Raw genomic sequence first — 22130 nt, forward strand, 5'->3', positions numbered from 1 at the left:
AGCCACAGGGCTGCAAGTGCCGCCTGGGAGGCCTTGGCAGCGGCTGTAAATCCGCATAGTGTCGCTATGAGGACTGCCACCCAGTGCCACAACAAGTTCAATGGGTGGATGTTGGGGGTGAGCTTGAGACTGTGGTTCAGCCAACGCTTACTGCTCCGGTGTCCTCCCCCCCCCCCACCCTCTCTTCCCATCCCACCTCCGCCACCCACGGAATTTGATGGGACCATATTATGGAATGGCCAGCTCGCATGCATGTTCACCCAAGTGAATGATAGGAAATGCTACCCTGGGCAAGTGTCAGACGTTGTCAAATGATGTGGAGCACCAGAGCTCATCCTCCATTCCATGGATCATACCTGCTGTTACTGCCAACTCAGGGCCCGCACCCCTTAGTGCGGCAGTTAGGTATCACGGAGCAGGCTGCAAGCGAAGGGGTGGATGGGGGTGTGTGGAAGTCAGATGTCGTGTCCATGCCCCTGGCTAGTCCCCCCGACCCCTAGTTAGTGAACCTGGAGGCGATTAGAGCGTCCCGTGCGCGTTGGCCCTGGAGCATACCTTGTGCAGCCTCCCGTGCCTGCTCAGACCCCATGTCCTGTCCATACTCGGCTTCCCCGCACCCTCCTCGTTGGATGAGGCCTGCCGTTCTATCCTCCTCCGGCCCGGCATCTCTCCACTGCACAATGTTGTGGAAGCCACCATGATGTGGCGACTCTCCCAGCGCTATACTGGAGGGCGTCTCCAGAGCGGTGCAGGCATCTGAACCACACCTTCAGGATGCCGAATCAACACTCAATCATGCCCTGGTGTCACTGCATGGGCATTGTTGTTGCGGGTCTCCACATTGGCATGTGGCCTCTGGATTGGTGTCATCAGCCACGACCGCAGCGGATACACCCTGTTCCCCAGGATCCAGCCCCCCCACCCAGGGACATGCCTTGAAGAGGCCAGGAACCGCCGAGTGTGCCAGGTTGAAGGCGGCGTGCACAGTGCCCGGGTATCAGGTGCAGACACGCAGTTGATGGTCACACAGCTGCCTCCTGTTCCTCTGGGACACGCTCCGCTGCTACAGGGTTCTCCCTTAGTAGCTCCAGCTCAGACAGCGTCAGTGCATCCCCCAGGGCTGCAGCAACTAAGATGAAGGCCACCATTCCTGATTGAATTCCGAAGTACATTATCAGTAGGGGGTGACAGTCAGACATATTAGCATGGTGCGTACATCCGTGCCTGACCAGGTCCACCAGGCTACATGTTGACCTTGGTCTGCACTGCAGACCCTGCACCCTCTTGTAGGAGCTCCTGTGGGCGCTGCACTTGGGTGGGCCGCGTTATAGCCACCGGTTTTGGGGTGGGAGTTAGTGGGGTGGAGGGTGGAATGTGGGGGGCTTCAGAGGGGTGCACCCATATGGTTGGTGAAACCGCACAACCACAGGTCACGGAGGCCGGTCAGTGGGGTGCGCAGCAAGCTGGCTGCCTTCCAGGTCACGGCAATGGCAGTCCGTGCCTGGACACCGGGGTCCCGTATGGGGTCACATTGACCCCACAGCCCAGCACATGGTCACCCCCATCCCCATCATGCCCTGCTGTCCCACTGGTCCTGGCAGATTCCCCCCTTACCAATCCTGCCAGCGGCAGGTCCAGCAGTTCACGGTTGCACCTGTGCATGTCTTACCTCCTCTCGCTCCCTCATCAGCTATGGCGCCTGTTTCACGACTTTTGAAACCACAAGTGAAACTTGCCACTGATATTCAGCACCCTCCCATCCCCGCCTCATGGAGGCAGAGAGTCACAGGGTCTCTGGATAATTCCAGGTCAGGCCCGCTAATAATATACGAATGGCGTTTACTGTATGTGAAGTGTAGAATACATTGTTGCTGCTGTTGAGGCACCAGAGCATCGGTGCCCGCCATGATTTTGGTTTCACAGCCAATTCTCCGCCCAAATGCGTCTCCCGATTTTGGCATCGGCTGACTGAGAATCCCGCCCATAGTGCCCAAAATTATATACAATGCTCCAGCTAAGACTTCAGGTGGAATTTTCCAGTGGGAATCATGCCCAGTGTCCTGCCTGTCGCCTCACATAGTCTCCAGAACGAGAAACCCCACCCTCAGAAATGATTGGGAATTTCCCTCGATAATCCTACACTTTAATTGTCCTGCACTCCCCAGTCCAACCCATCCCAGCTTCATGACATCTCTACTGCTGCTGGAAAAGGCTCTGGCTCAGTGAAGTTCCCATAGAGGGGACTGGAGATGCAGGATCTGAAGGGCTGGGAAATTGCAGGTTTCAGCATTCCAGAGCTTCTAAAATCCATGGTCTCTAAAATGGGGATCTCTAAATGTCTAAATATCTAAAACCCTGAAGTTGCCCTTTGCCAGTTCATAGGCGGCATCCTGGTTTTTGGAAATTATTGTAAAATAACCACAGTCACAAATACTGCACTATAGAGGACCCAACATCTCTATCGTAAATGAAATAACATTTGAGAAAGTTTTGAAAATGGATGAAACATAATTGAATGCCTCATAATCAGATATGAAACTTCACAATTGGACAGCCTGCACCCAAATTCAGGTATAATGATATGATTGATTCCTGGGGGATGTTGTAATGCTGTTTATAGCAGAACGTATCTGCAAAAGAAGTCTTTATAGTCTTCTGTATGTGGACTGAAAGCTTTTATTAACTATTTTAAATTATATACAGTAATGGGTACCGGCATGGAGATATCTCCATCTCTAGGACTTAATATGTCTCTGGCCAACACCACACTGAATCTAGGGCAGGATGCTTTTTTTGGGAGACTGTGGGCTGGATTTTCTGATTTTGAGGCTATGTCTGGAGGAAGTTCTAGTTCTAGAATGAAAAAGTCACCATCCGGTGGGGGGGCTAGTAGCTGCGCCACGTAAAGCCCCCGGCTTTACCTGCAGATACGGATGGAGAATTGCCGGGTCCGTGGCTGCAACATGGCGACGGGGCCTGTCAGATAGTGCCCCCCTGTAACCCACCTCGCCACCCCCGGACCACCTCACCAGTCCCCCCAGCTCCCGCCGAAGCCCGAAGCCCCCTAGGCCAACGGAAAGGCTCCCCCCTGACTGTGGCGGCACTGGACACAGTGTGCAGCCGCCACGCGATGTCCCCGAAAACTGAGAGCACACGCGACTGCGCTGTCGGGAAGTCGGCCTATTGGGAGTGGAGTATCGGGGCAGGGCCTCAGGTAACATCCTGAGGCCGTCCCGGAGGCGTGCGGCGATTACCCTGTTTTTGAGGGGGCAGAGCATCAGAAATACAGCGCTGCCCCCGATTTTGCCGTAGAAACGGATTCTCCAGCCAATCGCCGAACTAGATTTCGGCATCGGAAATCAGAGAATCCCGGGCTACGTTCTCCTTCCACAGCTGAACCGCCTCTGGTTTGCGCTCGCGCTGTGCGAAGTGCCCAGAGGCAGTTCACTGTGCCTTGCCATGAAAATCTATGCAAGGCAGGGATCACTCTGGTTTCCATTGCAAATCCCACTATCGGGCGGCCATTTTGAACAGGCAGCCCAATAGTGAGGTCTGCTGGCTGGCCCCCTTGCCCTCCAAGTGCAATTTCTGCCCCCCTCCCACCACGGGAATTTCTGGGTCACCATTCCACAGTACATACACATTTCTTCCTCCTGTACTCTGACTCATCATTGTTCGAAATCCGACCTACTACGGTCGTGTCATCAGCACACCTGTAGGTGGAGTTGGAGCCGAATTTTGCTGCACATCGTGCGTGTATAGGGAGTATAGTAGGGGGCTAAGTACGCAACCTTGCACGGCCCCGGTACTGAGGACTGTTGTGGAGGAGGTATTGTTGTTTATCCTTACTGATTGTGGTCTATGGATCAGGAAGTCAAAGATCCAGTTGCTGAGGGAAGAGCCAAGTCCTAAGTTTTGGAGCTTTGATAAGAGCTTGGCTCTTATTCTGGAGTTGAAGGAGGAGCTGTAGTCAATGAATAAGAATCTGAGGAAGGCATCCTTGTTGTTGAGATGCTCCAGGGATGAGTGTAGGGCCAGGGCAATAGCGTCTGCTGTGGACCGGTTGCGGCGGTATACGAATTTCATTGGATGAGGGCATTCTGGGAGTATGGCGTTGATGTTTCTCATGACCAACCTCTCGAAGCACTTCATAATGATAGATGTTGAGGCACATTGCCTGGTTCTTCTTTGGTACTGGTATGATGGTGATCTTCTTGAAGTAGGTGGTAACCTCGGAACAGAGTAGGGAGGGGTTGAAGTTGTCCGCGAACACACTTGCCAATTGGTCCGCATAAGATCTGAATACACCACCCATTGCTTTCTGAGGGTTTACTTTCAAGAAGGCAGATTAGGTGGATTGGCCATGATAAATTGCCCTTAGTGTCCAAAAAGGTTAGGTGGATACTGGGTTACGGGGATAGGGTAGAGGCATGGGCTGATGTAGGGTGCCCTTTCCAGGAGCGGTGCAGACTCGCTATGCCGAATGGCCTACTTCTGCACTGTAAATTCTATGATTCTATGAAGGCCGTTCTGACTTTGGATGCTAGTAATGGTAGGTATGGTTGCGCCCAATGCTGCTGTGGCAGTTGACAACAGTTTATTGGTTTCCTGCTCGAAACAAGCATAGAATGCATTGAGTTCATCGGGGAGGGGTGCACTGTTGATGGAGATTCTACTCGGATTTGTTTTATAGCCCGTTATGTTGTTTAAGCCTTGCCACAACCGACGAGAGTCCGTGCCATTAGTCTGTGATTCTAGCTTAGTCCGTTATTATCTCTTGGCATCTCTGATGGCTTTGCGGAGGTCATACCTGGATTTGTTATATAGGTCAGGGTTGCCTGACTTGAACGCCACAGACTGGACTTCAGTAGGGAGCGAATCTCCCGGTTAAACTATGGTTTCCAGTTGGGGAACGCATGTACTACCTTCTTTGGCACGTTTTAGTTTTCACCATAAATCAAAACTTAAGCATCATCTGGGATTTTAAAATCAAGAAGGTAACAGAAAGACTGGATGCAGAGATATGTTGTTTTAATGAATCAGAAGAAAATAAATTAGGTATTGTGATTGCAAAATAAGGAGGCAAGCTTGACATAATTTTAAGGAGTGGTCTTCATTTATGAATGAAGTGTTGCTCAACATTATGCATGTAGTGTCTATAATGAAAGCATTGGAAATTGGTCAGTCAGTCTATGGAGTGATAGTTGTTAATGTCCAGATTTAGCTTGATATTGACAATGATGGTTACATTAAGCCTGTAGTAGGTGAAGGGAAATCAATTAGTATGCTATATACCTTGTGTTGCTGAGGGTGCAAGATGAGGCATGTCCGTCAACATTTGCATAGCCACTCTATCTTCACATATTCCAAGTGGCCTCAGAGTAAATTATGCTTTTACATTTTTTTAAACTTTCTATTATGTCTGCTTCAAAAGTCAAAATAATAGCTCCTGTATTTTGTTTCTCGTGAAGTTGAGTCAGTCAGGCAAAACGGCAGATGATATGCTGGGAAAATGTCAGTGATATCAGCAGTAGGTGTATTAGTGGGAGCTGCAATACTCAGATGTACTTAGGTTAAAAAGTGGAGGGAACACTTTTCTTTGATCAGTAACATTTTTATCGGTGAGCGTGACTGTTGAAGCAGTAAATTGGTGCTAGTATCAGAAGGAACTGTAGGTGGATGTGAAGGCGGCACTTACTTAGTGTGGAACAATAGATCATCTACTTGCAGTATAAGTGTAGACAAGGTGCTGTCAGCAATAACTTGCAACTGAACTTCCAATTGCAGCTGAAAGTTACATGTAAATGGCTGGTTTTCAGAGGTAACATCAGAAAAGAAAAATGATTTTTCACTTTAAAGGAAACAAAAAGATTCTTATAAGATGTTTATCCTTTAAGCTCCCATTCTTTTGCATCTTTTACTGTGATACTTTATAAAGGAGCTGAAGTGGAATTGCCTCTGATGCTGTTGAGGTTGATGGCAATTATGCTGTATCTATAAAATGTTATGGCTGATTGAAGTTTCACCCAGGGTTCTCATTGTCACACTATATGGCAGTCATAGGGGCTGGTTTAGCACAGGGCTAAATAGGTGGCTTTGAAAGCAGGCCAAGGCAGGCCAGCAGCACGGTTCAATTCCTGTACCAGCCTCCCCGGACAGGCGCCGGAATGTGGCGACTAGGGGCTTTTCACAGTAACTTCATTTGGAGCCTACTCGTGACAATAAGCGATTTTCATTTCATTTCATTTCATTACAAGGCAAGGAATATTGGCATATGTCAGTAAATCAAAGGAACTGATGCCAACAATTCAGCTATGTGTGGTCCACAAGTAAATAATGACTCCAGTTTTGATCATTAGAAATAACCTGGATATAGCAGAACGATTTTATAGAGGAGAAACAAAGTAATGTGCTGTGTTCCAAGTAACTTAGGCATGAAAAGAGGCTAAAGGAGCTGAATCTGTTTTCACCATAAATAAAAGCTTAAGCATCATCTGAGATTTTCAAATCATGAAGGTAACAGAAACACAGGATGCAGAGAGATGCTGTTTTACTGAATCAGAAGAAAATAATAAATTTTTTTGTAAAATATTTTATTAAGGCATTTGTAATTTTATTACAGTAACAGTAAACCACATACAAAACAACTATAAACATAGTGCAACGATTCTCTACCCCCCTCACAGGCCCCACCTTCCTAAAACAGTAATCTAGACTACTGACAGTTGATTTTCTCTGAGGAAGTCGACAAACAGCTGCCACCTCCGGACGAACCCTAGCATTGACCCTCTTAGGCGAACTTGATTTTCTCAAGATTGAGAAAGCCAGCCATGTCAATGACCCAGGTCTCTGATTTTGGGGGCTTCGAGTCCCTCCATGCTAACAGTATCTGTCTCCGGGCTACAAGGGAGGCAAAGGCCAAGACGACGGCCTCTCTGGCCCCCTGGACTTCTGGGTCCTCCGACATTCCAAAAATCGCCACTTCTGGACTCGGTGCCACCCTTGTTTCTAACACAGTGGACATGACATCTGCAAACCCCTGCCAGAATCCCCTAAGCTTTGAACATGCCCAAAACATGTGGACATGGTTCGCTGGCCCACCACCTTCCCTGTAGACACCAAGCCAAATTCCACCTGTAGCCTCCGTTGTTTCTTCAGTAATCCTACCTCCTGGGCCTCAACATACCTCCTGTCTACCTGAAGTATTTTCCCGACAATGCCCTCTGCCCTCTCTTCCTTCTCCCTATGGGCCTGAAAGCAGCTCCCCTCTGACCACTGCCTTCAGTGCGTCCCAAACCATTGCTGCTGAGACCTCTCCCGTATCGTTAATCTCCAAGTAGTTGGATGGATTCCCTCACCCGCCCGCACACCCCCTCGTCCGCTAACAGTCCCACATCCAATCACCATTGCGGGCGCTGACCACCCTCCTTGTTCACCTGTCTGTCCATCCAATGTGGGGCATGGTCCGACACAGCAATCGCTGAATACTTGGTGTCAACTACCCCCGCCAGTAAAGCCGTTCAAAATAAAAAAGTTGATCTGGGCGTATACTTTATGTACATGTGAGAAGAAGGAGAACTCCTTCGCTCTTGGCCGTCCCCCACCCATCTGCTGCATGAACCCCTTTAGTTCCTTCGCTATTGCCGGCACCCTGCCTGTCCTTGAACTCGACCGGTCCAGCCTGGGGTCAATGACAATATTGAAGTCCCCCCCCCCCATGATCAGCTTGTGTGAATCCAGATCTGGGATCTTCCCTAACATCCGTCTTGCAAACTCCACATCATCCCAGTTTGGTGTGAAGACATTCACAAACACCCCCGCAACCCTTCCAGCTTCCCGCTAACCATGATATATCTACCCCCCATATCCGCAACTATTCTCCCCGCCCCAAATGACACCCACTTATTAATCAGGATCACGACCCCTCTAGTCTTAGAGTCCAGCCCTGAGTAAAATACCTGCCCGACCCATCCCTTTCTCAGTCTGGTCTGATCAATTACCCTCAGGTGTGTCTCCTGTAGCATTACCACATCCGCCTTCAATCCCCTCAGATGAGTGAACATGTGAGCCCTCTTGACCAGCCCATTTAGACTCTGACATTCTACGTGGTCAGCCTGGTCGGGAGACTTCTCACCCCCCCCCCCCCATTAACAGCACATTAAATGCAACCCCCTTCAACAAACAAAACATCCGCTCACCCCCCACTTCGCTTCCGTGAGCTAACCCGCCCAGCTGGCTTGGTGACTCCCCCATGGCGCTATACATCTTATCTCCTATTGTTCCCTCCTGCTCCCCCTGCTCGCACATACCTATTCGAAAGGCGTGTTTCCACCCAAACACATCCAAAGAAAAAACATCAAAGATTCCCCCACCCTTCCCCACCAGTATTAAGTTAACTCACAAAACTTAGCAACAGCTCTGAAAAAAAGTTACAAAAGGCATTTCTGATGTAGTGCAAAAGCAAGAACAGTTTTAGCAGAATCCCGACAGCAAAGATCAGTCACCGCAGTCTCTATCTAGACCTTTGCTTTTCACAAAGTCCATTGCTTCATCCGGCGACTCAAAGTAAAATTGCCGCTCTTCATAGGTGACCCATAAATGAGCTGGATAAAATAGACCAAACTTCACTTTCCTCTTGAAAAGGGTCGATTTCACTCGGTTGAAACCCGCTCTTCTCTTGGCCAGGTCTGCATCCAGATCTTGGTAAATGCGCAGAATGTTATTCTCCCACTTAAAGCTAAGTGTCTGCTTGGCCCAACATAAAATCTGCTCCTTATCCAGGAATCTGCGCATTCGTACCACCATCGCCGTCAGTGGTTCATTCGCCCGTGGCAACCTCGCAAGCGTTTTGTGCGCTCTGTCCACTTCCAGGTGCTAGAAAATGACCCCTCACCCATTAACTTCTCGAGCATATTCGCCACATAAGCCCTTGCGTCCATTCCCTCACATTCCTCCGGGAGGCCAACGATCCTCAACTTCGGCCGGCGGGACCTATTCTCTAGGTCCTCCACCTTGTCTTGCAGCCTTTTCTGTTGCTCTTTCATCAGTCCCACCTGCGCCTCTAGCGTAGTTAGGTGTTCCTCATGCCCAGCCACCATTTCCTCCACCTTCTGGACCGCCTGATCTTGGGCTTCTAGTCTCTGCTCCACCTGAGTGATCAACTCCTTGATCGGGTCCAGGCATTCTTTTTTTATCTTGGCAAAGCCCTCCCGAATAAACTCCACCAGCTGGTCCAGTATCTGCTGGGCCTCCGAGCCAGTGCTCTGCAGATCCGCCGTGCTTTCCTTTGCTGCAGAAACTGCACATGTCTGCTCGATTCGGTTCTTCCTTCCTTTACGCCCACTTCTGTATCGTCTCTCCATACACTGGGTGGGATTCCTCCTCACAGTTTCATCCACCACCGGCCCCTCAATAAAATTCTGAAAAAAGTCAGGGGATAAAGGTCCAAAACGTCCGTCACGAGCGGGAGCCACCAAATGTGCAACCTGCTCCCTCATGGCCACCACCGGAAGTCAGAAGAAAATAATTAATAATAATAATCTTTATTATTGTCACAAATCGGCTCACATTAATATTGCAATGAAGTTACTGCGAAAATCCCTGAGTCGCCAACTCCAGCGCACGTTGGGGTCACAGAGGGAGAATTCACAATGGCCAATTTACCTAACAAGCACGTCTTTTGGGACTTGTGGGAGGAAACCGGGGCACCCGGAGGAAACCCATGCAGACATGGGGAGAAGGCGCAAAGCCCGCACAGACAGTGACCCAAGCCGGGAATCGAACCCAGGACCCTGGTGCTATGAAGCAACAGTGCTAACCACTGTGCTACAGTGCCACCCATAAAAACTCTCGAGCCAGCCAGGAGTCGAACCTAGAGTCCTCTGATCCGTAGTCAGGCATGTTATCCATTGCGCCACTGGTACCATCATTGCAAAATAATGAGGCAAGCTGAACATAATTTTAAGGATTGGTCTTCACATATGGATAAAATGCTGCTCAACATTATGCATGTAGTGTCCATTGGAGTATTCGAAAAAAGAATATACAAGTTCCATATTCTACAGAGAACAAAGACATTGGCTTGGAGTCTCCCTTCTGGGGACTAAGTCCCCACACCAGCCGGAAAACGGGGGGGGGGGGGGGGGGGGGGGGGTGAATCACTCCGGACTTTTTCCCAGAAAGTCCGGGGTAATTCTCTGTCTTCAAGGGGGCTAGCAGGGCCACGGCGTGCATCCTGCAACTCCGGCTGCCGGCGGGGCCCTGCAGTTACACCCGCGCAGCCGCGCATGCGCACGCTGGGTGTCTTCGCGCCGGCCCCGCACAGCATGAAAATGAAAAATGAAAATCGCTTATTGTCACGAGTAGGCTTCAAATGAAGTTACTGTGAAAAGCCCCTAGTCGCCACATTCCGGCGCCTGTTCGGGGAGGCTGTTACGGGAATTGAACCGTACTGCTGGCCTGCCTTGGTCTGCTTTCAAAGCCAGTGATTTAGCCCTGTGCTAAACAGTCCCATGGCAGAGCCCTACAGGGGCCTGGCGCGGAGGAACATAGGCCACCCCCGGAATGAGTGCGCCTGCCGATCAGTAGCCACTGATCGTGGGCCTAGCCCCCCCCGGGGTCGGATTCCCCGCCCCCCTCCCACCAGGACGGCCCCCGCAGCCAGAACTCCGAGGTCCCGCCGGGTGGGACCACATGTGAACCACGCTGGCGGGACTCGACGGGCACTCGGCCCATTGAGCGTGGAGAATCGCTGCGGGGGCCGCTTTCGACGGCACCCGACCGGCAACGCGTTGATCACGTGTGTACGACTGGCGGCAATTCTCCGGTCCCCGGAGAATCACCTGCTGGTGTGGGAACCTATTTTGGATAATTCTCCGCCACCGCACCAAGCGCGATTTTGGCGCAGAGGGTCAGACAATTCCCAGCCACATGTTTCTCAGCAGCACCGTTTACTGCTCCCACCCCTGTCAATGGAAATTCCCATTGTAGCCACCAGAGAATCCCATCACCAGTGAACGGCCAGAGAATTCTGACCATTATAGATTTCATTTTAGAATATGATATAATAATAATCTTTATCATTGTTACAAATAGGCTTACATTAACACTGCAATGAAGTTACAGTGAAAAGCCCTGAGTCGCCACATTCCGGCGCCTGTTCGGGTACACAGAGGGAGAATTCGGAATGTCCAAATTACCTAACAGCACGTCTTTTGGGATTTGTGGGAAGAAACCGGAACACCCAGAGGAAACTCATGCAGACAGGGAGAACGAGCATACTTTGCACAGACAGTGACCCAAGCCGGGGGTCGAATCTGGGACCTTGGCGCTGTGAACCACTGTGCTACCGTGCCACCCATCTGTTACAGTCTCAAAATGAGGTCGGGAGTAATGGGTAGAGGTTGCAAGATTTTCTCTTTAGCACTATAGGCTGAAATTTCTTGCAGCTGGGAAGATTCCATGAACCTTTAAAAATTATGGGAAGATCTTGGATATGGAGATACCACTCTCATTTCTGACAGACACAATTATTGCTGGTAGGGTTCACACAAGAAGGGAATCTGGAACTCAGTAGGACCATTTGAGCTTCGTGCTGAGTTCAAACTAACCCTATTTTGAATGTTGCAAGGGCCTTATCCTGCAGTCATGAATTTATTGAGTGGATATAAATACTCTTGAAGGGCAGTTAGGACCTGTGTAACTGTGATGACCTCGGAAGATTTTTAAATGTTCGATCTTTAAATTTTAAAAGAAAATAGGCTGCAGGTGTTATAAAAATACCCTATCCTGGACTGCTTTGCTTGAAAAGCCACCTATTGCAGTTTAGGAAAAAGAACCATCTGGTCATGCAGTTTCAATAGAGTTCTTTGCTGACATTTTTTCTTTTTAAGTGTCCAAATCTTTTTTTCCCAATTAAGGGGCAATCCACCTGTGGGGTGAGACCCATACAGACACAGGAAGAATGTGAAAATTCCACATGGACAGTGCCCCGGGGCCAGGATCGAAGCCGGGTCCTCAAGGCTGTGAGGCAGCAGTGCTAACTACTGCACCACTGTGCAGCCCCTTGCTGACGTCTTTGTAAAGGCTTTTATTGTAATTATGAACATTTTGAATTTCAAAAGCTACAATTATTTCAGCAAGGTGTTCTGAGTTCACAGTTTTATTGACACATGTAATCTGAATGAAGGTGGCAGGAGACTGAGTGCTGCAAATCTGAGTGTTTAAATCCAGGAATTTTGTAAGTGGTGAAATTTGGCGCAGTGAGGGAGGAGGCGCTGTTTTCGCCTTTTACACAAAATTAGTGGTCCAAGAGAGTGAACCAGAGATAATGGGACCCGAGACTCCTCCAAACTGGGATGATAGTTTAAACTGTACTCGGGAAATATAAGTTAGTTAAATGAACACAAGATAAAGATGGTAGGGCAGATGATGTGTTGCAACTGTAGCATGTGGATGCTGTATTATCCATGGCAACCATATCTGCAACAAGTGTCTGCAGCTTGAGGAACTTGGGCTCCAGATTGATGAGTTGGTGTTCGAGCTTCAGATATTGAGATGCATTAGGGAGGGGGAAAGCTATCTGGAAACTTTGTTCCGAGAGGCAATCACACCCTTTTGGTCAGAGATAGGACGGTGTAACCATAAGGGAGGCAGCAATGGAAGGCAGCAATTGAAGAGCCTCAGCCCTTGCAATTGAATAACAAGTTTGAGGTTATTACAGCTAGTGTAAAAAAGAGCATGGCATGCAGGCAGAATGAAAAAACTCTGGCATCATGGTGCAGGATCCTTTTAAGTGAGACGAGCGCGTAGGAATTTAGTTTTAATGGGTTAGTATAGTTAGTGGGATAGACACTGTTCTCTGCAGTCAAGAGCAAGATTCTAAAAGGCTCTGACCAATGCCAAGGTTATTGACATCTCCTCTGGGCAAGAGGGGAATTTGGAGTGTGAGGAGAGGGATCCACTTGTTCATGTGGTTACCAACGGCATAGATAGAACTAAGAAAGAGGACCTGCTGAGGGAGTGCAATTATTTATTATGGTTAAATTAAAAAGCACAACCGCAAAGATAATAACCTCTGGATTTTTTTGCCAATGATGAGTCCAAAGAAGACTTCTACCCCACTCTGGATACCATACTATTTAACATTCCTAAGGGAGATAAGATCATCCTCCTTGGGGGCATCAACGCCAGGGTTGGAAAGGACTCCTGATGCTGGAAAGGAACCATAGGAAAGGAAGGAGTTGGGAATTGAAACTTGAATGGGGTTCCCATGCTCACCGAAAGCACAATCATCACTAACACACTGTCCCACTAAAAAGACAAATTCAAGATTTTTTGAAGACATCCACGATCAAAGCTCTGGCACATGGTTGACTTCATCACCATCTGATAGAAGGACCAAATGGATGCCCTCATCATCAAAGAAATGACCAGTACAGAAGACTGCTGAACAGACCACCGGCTCATGAGGTCCTTTATGTCCATCAAACTCCACCAGAAGCAACAGAAGATAAATAAACAGCTCAGAAAAAAGTATCAACATGAGTGGCTTCTAGAGCCAAGTATGCTAGTTAACTTCCAACAATGTCTTCTCCAAAATATCTAAAATGTCCATTCTAATGGAGTGAGGAAAAATGGAAAGAGCTGAAGACAGACATCATCTCAAGTTGTGAAGAAACCATTGCCTACAAGACCAGGAAACACCAAGACTGGTTCAATGAGAATGACCACATCATCCAAGACCTCATCGACAAGTAGAGGAAAACTCTCCGAGCCTGACAAAACAACATAACCAGCAAAGCAAAGAGGAGAGCTCATCAATCAGCCAAGGTTGAGGTACAAAGAAGGACCAGGGAAACCAAGAACCAATGATAGATTGAGGAAGCTAAGGGGCTGCAACTCCTTGCCAACAGGCACGACACCCGGGCCTTTTCAGCACCACCAAGGCATTATATGGATCCAACACCCTAGGCGTAAAACTGGTGCGGAGTAAGGACTGAACCCTCTTGAGAGACAGAGAACATCTTAGCCTTTGATGGAGGAAACACTTCAAAGAACTTCTAAACCATGTTACAATCATAGGTGAGGATGTGTTTGAGGAAATCCTCCAACTCCCCATCAAAGATGATCTTGGGGGCAGCACAGTGGCGCAGTTTCATGGCGCCGATCCCGGCTCTGGGTCACTGTCTGTGTCGTGTTTGCACATTCTCCCCGTGTTTGCGTGAGTTTCACCCCACAACCCAAAGATGTGCAAGGTAGGTGTATTGAACACGCTAAACATAGAACATAGAAAATACAGCACAGAACAGGACCTTCGGCCCACGATGTTGTGCCAAACTTTTGTCCTAGATTAAGAACAAATCAATCTACACCCCAGCATTCGTCCCTCAGTATTCTGGGGTAAATCACATCAGGCCCAGGAGAATTATCGACCTTAATGTATTTTAAAACACCCAATACCACCTCCTTTTAGATGTCAACATGACCCAGACTAACGACACACACCCTAGCCAAGAATCATCTTTCACAAAGTCCTTTTCTTTGGTGAACACTGATGCAAAGTACTCACTTAGTACCTCGCACATTTCCTCTGGCTCAACATATAGATTCCCCCTACTGTCCTTAAATGGTCCAATCCTTAATTGCCCCTTAATTGGAAAAAATAAATTGGGTACTCTAATTTTATTTAAAAAAAGATGATCTTGGAATCTCACCAAGCGTGGATGAACTTGAAGCCTCCATTAAACATGTGAATAATGGAAAAGATGCAGGAGTGGACTTGATTCCAGCAGAGATTTTCAAACTTGGAGGAGGTGATCACCCGTCATCTCCATCAGGTCTTGCTGAAAATCTGGGAGAGCGAGGAAATTCCTGCCGACCTCAGGGATGCTGTCATCGCCGCCATCTTCAAGAAAGAAGACAAAGCAGACCATGGGAGCTAACAAGGAATCTCCCTACTCTCCATTGCCTGAATCCTTTCTAGCTACCTTCAACAAGTCTCTGAAGAAAAAACCACGGAATGGCGGAAATTATTTTCACTGCTCAGCAATTTCAAGAGAAATGCCAAGAACAGTATCAACCACTCTACATGACCTTCACTGATCTGACCATGAATTTTGACTCATTGAAAAGGCCTATGGAAGACCATGTCAAAGGCCAGCTGTCCAGAGAAATTCATCAACATCCTACGACTCCTCATGAAAAGATATTGGTGTCAGTTGTCACCAACAGAAATAAGACAGAAATCTTCCACGTTTAAGACTGGAATCAAGCAGGGATGTGTCATCACCCCTGTTAAGTAATGGGTTAAGAGACATTGCAATTAGTTGTTTCATTTATGTTAAGTGTCCAATGATTGACACTGATATGTAAAGGGGCTTCAGGTGGCCTCTGTGTCTGGTGATGTGTAGAGTTTTGGGCAGTCAGTTGGAAGAAATAAAAGTGTGTTGGTGAAAAAGGAGCAGAACTTTTGTCTCTTCATATCACAGCATCTAATACGTCTAACAGCCCCCACCCTTTTCTCAATCTTTACAACCACCATCCTTCACCTTGTCAAGAAAAAGCTTCTCAGTAGACGTCGTCTATAGAATGGATGGAAAAATTTCCAACCACAACCGGTTGAAATCCAAGAGGAAAATTACACTGACATTGTTTGGGAAACTTCCGTATGCATATGACATCATCATCATCATCTTGACTGTCTCAGAATAGAATCTCCAAACCATGCTTGACTCCTTCACGGAAACATTCCAAAGAATCGGTGTCAGCCTCAACCTCAAGAAGACTCAAGTCCTTTACCAACTCACTCCAGGGCAAGATTCCGTCTCATCCTCCATCAAAATCAATGGAGACACCCGACCAATGGAACATTTCCTCTTCCTGGAGAACCACCTCTTATCGAAGGCTAATATCGATGTGGAGATCCAACATCGTATCCAATTGTGAGCACCTTCTTCAATGCCTTAGGACCTGAGTCTTTGGCGACCGTGACATTCGTGCTGACACCAAGATCCACATATACAAAGCAGTCATTCTCTTAACTCTTCTATATGACTTATAAACTTGGACTATCTACAGATGCCACCTCAAAGCCCTGGAGAGGCACCATCAATGCTGTCTGAGACAAATATTCCGCATCAGCAGGGAGGACAGGCTTACTCACATCCCCATCGTTGAAGGAGTCAAGAACACCAGCATCCAGGCTATGATCATCCAAAATCAACGCTGCTGAGCTTGGAATGTAAGAATCCCGACTAACAAAGCGAATGTTCTTCGGTCAGCTCAAGGAAGGCTCCTGAGCAAGAGGAGGCCAGAGGAAGCACTACAAAGACACCCTGAAGGCTTAGCTCAAGAAATGCAACATCGATGTCAATGCTTGGGAGACTTGCTCAGACGAGACCTAATTGGAGAAACCTCCTGATTGAAGGGACCCAATTCTTCGAGGACATCCGATGGCAAGAGGAGGCCCAGAAAAAGAACGAGAATGAAACACCGGCCACCTTGAATCCAAGGACCAGTCCCACCTCCAGGAAACACTTGTCAAGTGTGCGATTGAAGATGCAGCTCTAGGATCGGGCACATCAGCCAAGCATGAACCCACAGAATCCGTGACACAAGTTTCTACGGTGGACAACCATACTCATTAACGAGTAATCACCGAAGAAGAAAAAGAAGACTCTCTGGATTGCCACGTGAGGCACAAAAAATTCACATAAGGAAAGTAAGACTAGGGCCTTGAATGCATGGCTCAAAGATGCTGCAATTATGAATGGCCTCTCATTAGGGGCTGGTTTAGCACACTGGGCTAAATCGCTGGCTTTTAAAGCAGACCAAGGCAGGCCAGCAGCACGGTTCAATTCCCGTACCAGCCTCCCCGAACAGGCGCCGGAATATGGCGACTAGGGGCTTTTCACAGTAACTTCATTGAAGTCTACTCGTGACAATAAGCGATTTTCATTTTTCATTTAATTTCATTTTTTTTAAAGCAATTTGTTCTGTCTCAGTTCAAATTGTAAAATTTCCAATCAATTGAATGTTGAAAAATTGTAGGTGGGATTCTCCATTTCACAGACTAAGTGTTGACGCTGGGACAGAATCGGTGGACTTCTATGACAGCAAAATTGGCGCCATTCCCAGAATAATTCAACAACCATTAATGGGCTAGCATCGCTGCCACGTGGAACACAAGCGATTCCAGTGGGAACCGGTGTTGGCTTCGCCAGGGTCGGGTTTGACACTCGAGAGGCTGACAAGCTGCCGCTGCATATTAACACTCCACTCCACAGACACACTCATCCCAGCCAATGGGATGGCAGCATGAAGAGCTTCACCCTGGTTTGGGGATGTGGAGCTGGGAACCTTGCTGAATGGCATGGAGGAGAGGCAGGCCACCCTGTACCCTGGGGTGGGAAGGAGGCTGCCACCTGCCGCCTACACCGGGTCTGGGTGCAGCAGTGCAGGAAGAAGCTGCACAACCTCCTCCGGGTGGCCAGGGTGAGTAGGCAGCACCGTGCCCCTGGCACACACCCATAACCACGCCCCCCCCCAACCCGGAGGGCGACCAGACCCTACCCGCCGGCAGTATGCGCATACCTACAATGCACCACATGCCAGCACTCATGCTGGCCGTCATGGCTGGGTGTCCCGGCCATGAAAGCCACCAGCTACCCACCCCTGTGCTGTATGCATCCGACTGCCTAACAGTGTGCGCTTTCGGTCTTCACGTCCCCCCTCCCTGCCTCAGGAAAAGGTGGCCCACAACTGCCGGGAGAGAAAAAAGATTGGACGGGGACCACTGGACCTGGTTGTTGGGCACCGAGAGACGGCAGCCACCAAGGCCGAGGTCGGCACCAGGCGAGCAAGTGAGACCCTACTGAGTTCCTGTTCCTCATGGCACGTGTGCCAACACCCCCTCACCACACCCCATCTCCTAATGCGCCCCCCTCCCACCACCCCAATGCGTGATCCCATTGTGTGTCATGTCTTGTATCATCTGGCGATGAGGCAGGCCCTTCTGATGTCCTCCACCCCTGATCCCCAACCCCAAGTGGATAGCAGAGAGAAGGAGGAAACGGACAGCAATGAGAGCCCTCGAACCACGGCTCGAGACAACCTGGAGCACCAGCCCGGGGATGGCACTGACCTCCCTACACGGCTGCATCCAACACACTCCACCATCCCAGAGACACACACCGTGGTTGGGCACTTTAGCAATGAGGCTCCTCGGGCACTATCTGGTGCGCACCACACACGTGCTGCAGTACATCAGGTGGAGGTAGGAACCCCCTAGGCATTGGACAATTGGAGCGTGGCCCGACCCCAGGGACTAGCTGCCACCTGGACTGGGTTCGGCTTCTGGAAAGTGCAGCCCAATGATAGTGGATATGCAGTCACAGAGCCAGGGACTGCATGAGTGGCTGCCAGCAACCATCCAGCACTGCAGGTGCAGTTGGAGGAGTCCAACCCTTTGCAGGGGAAGCAGGTGGTGCCGATCATGCGTGCCACCCAGGACAACAGGGATGGTGTTCACGTTGGAGGCCTTGGGAGCGAAAGTATCGGCCATAGGTCAGGCTGTCCAAGGCCTGGGGCACTCTGTGTGGGTGGCGGCTGAGGCACACAACAGAGCTGCCCTGTCACAGGCAGCTGTGTACCAGAGCCATCTGGACATTGCAGCGGCGCTCCAGAGCTTGGCCCAGTCACAGGACACAGCAGGTCACCACAATATAGGATACTTTCCTAGTACTATACTGGAGGGCCACTCCAGAGCGGTCCAGGCACCTGAACTGCATCTTCCGGGTGCTGAAGCACCATTCAATCACGCCCCTGGTTACTGCATGGTCATCATTGTGGCACGTCTCTTTGTCGGGCTGTGACCTTCAGACAGGCATCATCAGCCATAACCGCAGCGGATAATCCCTGTCGCTCAGAAGCCAACCCCTCAGCCGGGGTTGCGCCTCATAGATGTCAGGAACCATGAGTGTGCCAGGATGAAGGCGTCTTGCACATTGCCTGGGTTTCGGGCGCAGACATGCATGATGTGCATCTCATGGTCATATACCAGCTGCATGTTCATCGAGTGGAAAGCTTTTCGGTTTGTGAAAACCGATCTGGTGCCGTGCTCGTAGAGCAACATGAACCCCGTCGATCATTCCCTGGACCTGCCGCATCTCAGCAATGGCAGAGAACCCCGTTGTCTGGACATCCCGGTGGGCTCGGTTCACATTGAATTTGATATATTGTGCCAACCGGGCATAAAGGGCCTCTGTGACAGCGTGGATGCACCTGTGCATCGAGGTCTGCGCGATCCTGGACAGCCCCACTTGGCACCTGGAAGGACCCCGTGCCGTAAAAGTTCAGGGCAACCTGCCACATCCAGCCATGAATGGTGGTGGACAATTAAATAACTCACTGGAGGAGGAGGCTCCACAAATGTCCCCATCCTCAATGATGGAGGAGCCCAGCATATATGTGCAAAAGACAAGGCTGAGGCATTTGCAACAATCTTGCAAATGCAACAATTGGACTCCTCCAGACGTCCCCATCATCACAGATGTCAGTCTTCAACCAATACGATTCACTCCACGTGATATCAAGAAACGGCTGAAGGCACTGGATACTGCAAAGGCTTTGGGCCCTGTCAATTTCCCGACAATAGTTCTGAAGACTTGTGCTCCAAAAGTTACCGCACCCCTAGCCAAATGTCACTTCAATCCAATGTTGATTGCCACTCCTCAGAAGATTTGGCCCATAACAATATGCCAGTAACAAATGGACAGATTTCAATGAAACGGTACATTGGATTGGATTGGATTGGATTTATTTATTGTCACGTGTACCAAGGTACAGTGAAAAGTATTTTTCTGCGAGCAGCTCAACAGATCATTAAGTACATGGGAAGAAAAGGGAATAAAAGAAAATACATAATAGGGCAACACAAGATATACAATGTAACTACATAAGCACTGGCATCGGATGAAGCATACAGGGTGTAGTGTTAATGAGGTCAGTCAATAAGACGGTCATTTAGGAGTCTGGTGACAGTGGGGAAGAAGCTGTTTTTGAGTCTGTTCGTGCGTGTTCTCAGACTTCTGTATCTCCTGCCCAATGGAAGAAGTTGGAAGAGTGAGTAAGCCGGGTGGGAGGGATTTTGATTTTTCTGCCCACTTTCCCCAGGCAGCGGGAGGTGTAGATGGAGTCAATGGATGGGAGGCAGTTTTGTGTGATGGACTGGGCAGTATTCACGACTCTCTGAAGTTTCTTGCGGTCCTGGGCCGAGCAGTTGCCATACCAGGCTGTGATGCAGCCCGATAGGATGCTTTCTATGGTGCATCTGTAAAAGTTGGTACGGGTTAATGTGGACATGCCAAATTTCCTTAGTTTCCTGAGGAAGTATAGGCGCTGTTGTGCTTTCTTGGTGATAGCGTCGACGTGAGTGGCCCAGGACAGATTTTTGGAGATGTGCACCCCTAGGAATTTGAAACTGCTAACCATCTCCACCTCGGCCCTATTGATGCTGATAGGGGTGTGTACAGTACTTTGCTTCCTGAAGTCAATGACCAGCTCTTTAGTTTTTCCGGCATTGAGGGAGAGATTGTTGTCGTTACACCACTCCACCAGGTTCTCTATCTCCCTCCTGTATTCTGACTCGTCGTTATTCGAGATCCGGCCCACTATGGTCATATCGTCAGCAAACTTGTAGATGGAGTTGGAACCAAGTTTTGCCACGCAGTCGTGTGTGTACAGGGAGTAGAGTAGGGGGCTAAGTATGCAGCCTTGCGGGGCCTCGGTATTGAGGACTATTGTGGAGGAGGTGTTGTTGTTCATTCTTACTGATTGTGGTCTGTTGGTCAGAAAATCGAGGATCCAGTTGCAGAGTGGAGAGCCAAGTCCTAGGTTTTGGAGCTTTGATATGAGCTTGGCTGGGATTATGGTGTTGAAGGCGGAGCTGTAGTCAATAAATATGAGTCTGATGTAGGAGTCCTTGTTTTCGAGATGCTCTAGGGATGAGTGTAGGGCCAGGGAAATGGCGTCTGATGTGGACCGGTTGCAGCGGTATGCGAATTGAAGTGGATCAAGGCGTTCCGGGAGTATGGAGGTGATGCGCTTCATGATCAGCCTCTCGAAGCACTTCATTACGACTGAAGTCAGGGCCACCGGGCGGTAGTCGTTGAGGCACGTTGCCTGGTTCATCTTTGGTACCGGTATGATGGTGGTCTTCTTGTTAGGGTATGGCCCAAGGAAGTACAGATTAGTTTTGGCAAAGGTGCGGATTAGATACTGGATTTTTTAAAGGCTCTGTTAACATTGGAAGATAGGGTGAATTGACTTTTCCAGGAGAATGATGTGGGCTGTTTTATTTAGAATGCCGCTGTTTGTTTTATAATGTTGTGTATTGTTTCAGCAATTTTTCACAGCATTTGAAATGTGAACAGAGTTTTTAGAGCAGGTTGTTGGATGTGGATTGGCTTGAAACCTCCTTAGTCAGATGGAAGCTTTTAATACAAATATTTATTTTCACGGCTTTGTAGTTACAGAGAATCAACCAGGCAGAGAAAATCATCAAGGAAGAACTGCTTAATTCTAATAATACTGAGTTAACATAATATGGCAGAATTACGCATTCTATTGAGTGTCCTCTTCACTTGTTATTTTTTTCTCTCCTGGCAGGGTTAACAGTCTGCTGAGATTTAGAACACATCAGCTGCAGCCTGTATGATATCAACTACATCTGCCACGGACTCCTGAAATCTTATGAGGTAAAGGTTCTGCTGGTGGAAACAAAACTCCTAGGAATGTTGGATTCAAAATCACCCTTCACTTCATCAAATGGACTTGGCACTACTTGAATTTCCTGATTACCTGGATACCTAACTGTCCAGGAATATAGCCCTGGGATACAATAAATCCTTTCAAAATGGAGTTAACTACATCTCTTATCTTATGACCTATCTTGATTAGACAAAAAAGACATACATGAAACTCAAAGGCAATAGAGTGTGGTATTTATACAGTTTGTTAGAAAATTATGTCAGAATGAGGTATTTGTTTGATCTCATGTGAAGTGGCATTTTGCAGATTCAACTATTAACATACTTGTGAATAGTATGCACCCATACACCCACATAAATGCA

The 22130-nt window shown here is 48.6% G+C and overlaps 1 long non-coding RNA gene across 4 annotated transcripts in view; it reads left to right on the forward strand.

Annotated features, from left to right (window-relative positions):
* Positions 1–22005, forward strand: part of LOC119962822 — a 271981-nt gene extending 249976 nt beyond the window's left edge. For all 4 annotated transcript variants that reach the window (XR_005459975.1, XR_005459974.1, XR_005459978.1 and 1 more), the window contains one exon: positions 21667–22005. This is a non-coding gene — a long non-coding RNA (uncharacterized LOC119962822). The remainder of the gene's footprint in view (positions 1–21666) is intronic.
* The last annotated feature ends 125 nt before the right edge of the window (positions 22006–22130 follow it).

Source organism: Scyliorhinus canicula, chromosome 3 (assembly GCF_902713615.1).
Source record: "Scyliorhinus canicula chromosome 3, sScyCan1.1, whole genome shotgun sequence".
NCBI lineage: Eukaryota > Metazoa > Chordata > Chondrichthyes > Carcharhiniformes > Scyliorhinidae > Scyliorhinus > Scyliorhinus canicula.